The sequence below is a fragment of the Mercenaria mercenaria genome, chromosome 11 (genome assembly GCF_021730395.1).
Source record: "Mercenaria mercenaria strain notata chromosome 11, MADL_Memer_1, whole genome shotgun sequence".
Taxonomy (NCBI): domain Eukaryota; kingdom Metazoa; phylum Mollusca; class Bivalvia; order Venerida; family Veneridae; genus Mercenaria; species Mercenaria mercenaria.
Window position 1 is genome coordinate 50,421,652 of NC_069371.1, and position 6,000 is coordinate 50,427,651.

A 6,000-nucleotide genomic window follows, 5' to 3' on the forward strand; every position below is an offset into this window, starting at 1 on the left:
ATTTTACCCCCTTTATTTATTTTGAAAAAGCTTGCCTTTTCAACTAAATTTAAACTGACCAAGTATCATCAAAATTTTATTAACTATCACTCCTTTGTTTCCCAAATTTTTTTTTTAATTGGTTTGTGTAATTCTTTGCTAATTTATCGGGTCCAGCGGGAGGGTCAAGTTTCCGGGTCCCGCAGTGGAATTTTGGGGGTTTTACCCCCCCCTTTTTTCCCTTTTTTGGGCTTTTGTTTAGGGCCCAGACCAAATGTTGGTTTTTCGTTTTTATGGGTGGTTTTTAAAAACCAAAGTTTTGCAATCTTTTTTTTCCAAATGTTTTTGAATTTTTTTTTAATTTAAAAATTGGAAAAACAATTTTTCCCTTTTCACTGTACCCTTTTTTTCACTGCTGTCATAGCAAAAATCTGGGTCCATACATACTGCCCTCCAGTTCCTTGGGCAGGGGGTCCAAATCTAGGGGGTTTCCCCGGCCCCCCAATAATTATTCCTGGGGTGTTAAAACCCCCCTTAGGTAATAAAAGGGAAAATTGCTTTGTGTTCTAAATTACCCCTTATTTTTTAAAAAACCCTTTTATTTTAATTTTTTCCCCAAGGAAGAACAATCCCTTTAATTTTTCTCCCCGTTTTTTTTTGAACATAAGAGGATTTAAAATTTTTCAGTAAATTTTTTTCTTTCTTTCAAACAAATAAATTTTTTTTTTGTAAACTCATCTAAAAAATATGTATTTAAAAAAATTTTTTTAATTTGGGTTTTTAAAACCCGTGGATTTTAAATTTTCCCCGGGATTGGTCCCCCGGCCAAAGATTAAATCTTTTTTTTTTTTGGTTAAACCAAAAGGGTTTTTTTTCCCGGGTTTTAAATAAAGATTTTAAGAATTTTGGGGTTTTTAATAGTAATTTTAAATTTTGGGCAAGGGTTTAAAATCCATTATAGAATAGGACAAGGGGCAGGGGGGGGTTTTAAAGTTTCCCAAAACCCTCCAAAAATTCACTACTTATATTTTACCGAAAAATAAAGGGACTTTAAACATATACTACCATACATCAATGTTAAAAAAACATAGCCTCTAGAAATACTTATCCCGGGCCTTCATTTACACGTATATTTTTATTGGGGGGTAAAACTCGAACCAGGTCAAAAACCCCTTTCCCGAATGGTCCCAAAAAAGTAAAAATTCCAAAAATTGAAAATTCCCGGGTTTCCTTCCCTTTTACCCCTTTCCCCAAAAACTAGATCTGTCTAAAGGTTTTCAGTTTTTGGGGCATACTCCTAACTACACGTTTTATTAAAGGGGATATCTACATTTCTTTGTCATATGGGCCCTTTAAAATTTGGTCTAAAACCTTCCCGACTTAAACAAGTTTAGGCACTTTTGGTTTCCTCCAACAAAAAAAAGCTTTGGGAAAATCGCAAAGACCTAAATTGTGTCTGGGGACGTTAAAAACCCCAAAATAAATAAATTAAAAAAAATATACATGGGTTTAAAAAGTGATATTTTCTATTTAGCATTCGCTGCCCGTCATTCCCCAATGACCCTGTAGGGCTACCCCCTGGGCACTAGGTATTTTAAGCTTTGGGTAGGCCTGTAAAATCAACGTAAACAAATTTTAGTTAGTAACTCGAATTTTTGGGGTCACGAAATTTGAAATTTGAGATACGTAACTCGAAATTTTGATTAATTTAAAAAAAAATACACCGGGCTTATGCTCTTCCGGGTATGGGGGGCCCTTTTTCCCTACTGCACTGCAATTAAAAATCAGATTTTACCTCCCCGATCAAAAAATTTAATTTCCCCATAAAAAAAAATACTAATTTTTCCCGATATCAAAAAAATCGACATCTTGATTTCATAATCATTTTTTGATATAAAAATTTTCTTTTTTTCTGATATATAAAAATTTTTCCCCCCCCCCCATTTCTTCCCCCAAGAAATCATTTTATGATATCAAAAGCACACTTTTTACATTAAAAAAAAAGCCGTCCCTAAAGGTGCTTATCATTTTTTAAACAACATTTTATGAAAAATTTTCTGGTTTTTGTATAACTTTCAGAGATTTAAAATCACATTGCCAATTGGATTTTATTAATTTTTCACACAACTGCGTTGGTTATTCGCTTCGCAGAATAATTCGCCATAAATATCGCCCAAATTGAACTCTTCCGCATGAGGTATTACCATTTCCGGTCGTGGCGTGTAAAAACAAGAGCGTGACGCCTACCAATGGCGCCATGCATGCGGAAGAAACAGTTCTATCATATTTTTTTTTTAATTTTGCCCAAAGAAGGACATATTAAATCGAAATTTAAATTTAAAAGCAAAACCCTGTTTTAACATAATTAAACATTTGGGGGTTATACCTCGCCGAAAAATCATGTCTACAGTATAATTTGTATCATTTTTTTTTCTTAATATCACAAAAATCAAAATCAAACGAATTTTTGATATCATGAAATAAATATGAATTTCTCTAAATCAAAGTGATTGACCGACATCAAAAAGTCAGTTTTCTTATATGAAAAGAAAAGCATTTCAAGATATGATTTTTTGAGTCAGGTAAGAAATATGTTTTGATATCAGAAATCAATTCTTGACGTCAAGAATTCGAATTTTATTATATAATTGTCTAAAAATAGTAAACGGCGTCCCATGAACATGATTTGGAGTAAAAATACATTTCAAAATAGCCTCATAAATATACTGACGAGATAAAGAAACGCCTCATTGAAATTTGGCGTTATTTTTTTCCTAACGCTTTTAATTGTTGTGAAATGTAGTAAATGTACATGTACTCTGACCGACAAACACAGTGAACAAAAACTCGCGCGATTTCATTCAGCCATTTGTTCACTTCATGTACCTGGTCATGATTTCCTCGTGCAGTCCGTGCATGTAAACCATGTGGTTTGATTGAACGATTTTTGCACATGTACATGTGTAATACGACACACAACCATATTTTCAGCTATTCTCTGAAAAAAACATTAGTTTTCGTAATGCCGAGGCTGAATTCTGAAGAGAGGGCTCAGGTTTTGGCTATGCTTGAATGTGGGCGAACGCAGGAACAAGTTGCTAGACGTTTTAACGTCTCTCGTTTGACAATTGTGCGTCTTATTCGACGTGTTAGAGACACGGGAACGTCTATCGATAGACCACGTTCAGGTAGACCGCGTGTAACGTCAATACGACAGGATAATTATATACGTCAACGTCATTTACGTGACAGATTTGTGACGGCGCAATCTACGTCACGTATAGTTGTAGGTAACCGTGGACGTCCAATTAGTCGACATACAGTGAGAAATCGACTCAGAGAACGCAGAATTACCTGTCGTAGGCCCTACCGCGGTCTAATTCTAACGTTACGCCACTGTCACCAACGTCTTATTTGGGCCCGCAACCATCGCGGCCAGCGTTGGCAGAACGTAGTGTTCAGTGACGAGTCGCGTTTCAACTTGTGGAACGCCGACGGACGTATCCGTGTCTATAGACGACGCCATGAACGCTACGCAAACAATTGCGTTTTGGAGCACAATCGTTACGGTGGAGGTGGAGTAATGGTGTGGGCAGCAATCAACCATAGGTTTAAGTCCCAACTCGTCGTTTGCCAAGGTAATCTCACAGCCAGGCGTTACATCGACCAGATATTACGTCATGTAGTTGTCCCTTTATTCCGTCAACGTCAAGGATTAGTCTATCAGCACGACAACGCGCGACCTCACGTTGCACGCGTCACAAGGGACTTTCTACAGGCTAGAAACATTAATGTTTTACCTTGGCCGGCGTGTTCACCGGACTGCAATCCGATTGAACACGCGTGGGATTATCTCGGACGGCGGTTACGCCAACGTTAACCCCAGCCAGCAAACGTCCGGGAACTGGTAGCAGCGCTGCACCAGGAGTGGGCCAGAATCCCACGGTATCTGTTACGCAACTGGTGCGGCTCTATGAGGCGTCGCCTTGCTGCTGTGGTTGCTAGCAGAGGTGTCCACACGCGCTACTGATTTTTCTAATGCAATTTCTCCGACCGGGCTATTAAAATTCAAGATTTAAGCTTAATGCGACAATGAAATGATTTCTTATTGACCATAAATTCTTGTAAAGCATCTAATTTGCGAATGGAATTGTTCTTTTCTAATTTTGAGTCACGGTTAACGAAAAATTGTATACCGAGTTTGAATGAGGCGTTTCTTTATCTCGTCAGTGTATGTAGGTTTGAATATTTCAACGTTATTCTAGAAATGGATTCGGATAGAAAAGTGATAAAACTAACATTTCTAAAATTCGCATACAGTTAAGACAGCTTTGTTTTACAAACAGCTTATACAAAAGGCATTATGCCATACAATTAAGTTTCTCACTGGCCCACATTGGCAGATACCAGCCACCATACTTTCAACTTCACATCAAAATTCTTGACATGCACACCTTATCCATCTACATATTTTTTTCTTTTGCTCCGACTATCTATAAATAAAACGTTTCTGAAGAATGTAAAGAAATTGATAATGATCGTGAGAAACAAAGATCGTTACGTACGATTCATTTACTTCAGCATAAAATTATAATGCTTGGGATCGAGTCTCGTATAGATGCAATACTTTCAAATTCAGTTACTTTAAATTTAAGCAACATGAGAATATTAATAATGAGCACTGTGGTCAAACAAGAAGATAACTCTCCATTTTTCTTGCATACCAGACGGGGATTTCTGGTGATTTCAACGGGGCTGGAAAACTCTAAATGACGTATAACGAACTACATATGTACCGAAGATGTGTGTAGTAATAATAATGTTTTTCGTAAAACGGGATAAAAATTAAATACCTTGATAGTTCCACTTTGTTCCTTATAACATATTTCTCGATTCAAAAAAAAAGTTATTTTAAGAAAATAACATAACATTTCATTGCAGATGATAAAACAAAACCGGACCTCTTACGTTGTTTTCGTCTCTGTAACGTCATGACGTACTCCCTGTTTACGGACGTAAAGTTCCCGCGCTTTGTTAATACGCTACTATATGGAGGAAGTGCTATAAGAAAATCATTTGTTTGAATTTATTTTTTACTCTTCTTTGTTGAATATGGTATGCAAGAAAAAGATTCTTTCACTGGCTGTAGGTGCAGATGGGAATATCCGGCTCTCAGGTAACTGTTTACGCGGTCACTCGGCTGGAGCCTCGTAACTGCCTAAACAGTTACCCTCAAGACCGGAAATTCCCATCTGCACCAATTACCAGTGAAAGAATCTTATAGTATTATTCATTATTCTAATATGGCTAACAATGCGTTAGTCATCACAACGAAGTTATGTTGACGTCACGTCACTGTGATATTTAGCGCCATTGTACGCATCAAGAAATAGCGCTTTCAAATGTCATGAAATATTTTATTTATTAGCATGTTTTAAACGAAATGTCACATTGCACAAATGTTTTGGTTAATTCTATTTTATTTTAGTAACCATTGATTCCTTTTCACGAATCCACAGTTGATTTACAAAAGTTTTGTTATCAAATTATCATATACGCCACAACCAGGGATCAAACTTATAAGTTTTTAGTTTAACCAAACGCGGTAACAGGGCGGTTACTATTTAAACTATTTGTTGTACAGACTCAACGCGATAACTTGGCATATTAATCTTACCTATTACAGTGGTTTAAGGTTTAGGAGTATATCATCAAAACAGCATCCATACATACACTGTACCTGAACATGTTCTGCCGTACTGTCCCTTACGATAGATATTTAAAATATCTTGTAAAGTTGCCCTTCTCTCTGTCTCAACCCGCACCCCCCCCCCCCCCCCCCCCCTGTAAAGAAATGAATAATTGCTGACACTACGTGCTACCTAGTTATGTGAAAGTTCAGCACTGGGATATTATTGCAAATTAATCAAAACGAAGATATGTAACAGTATTTTATTGGTTAGAAATAGTTTTGTCTTTATTAGTAACTGTTTGTTTTTTCATTTTAATGTATATATGTTC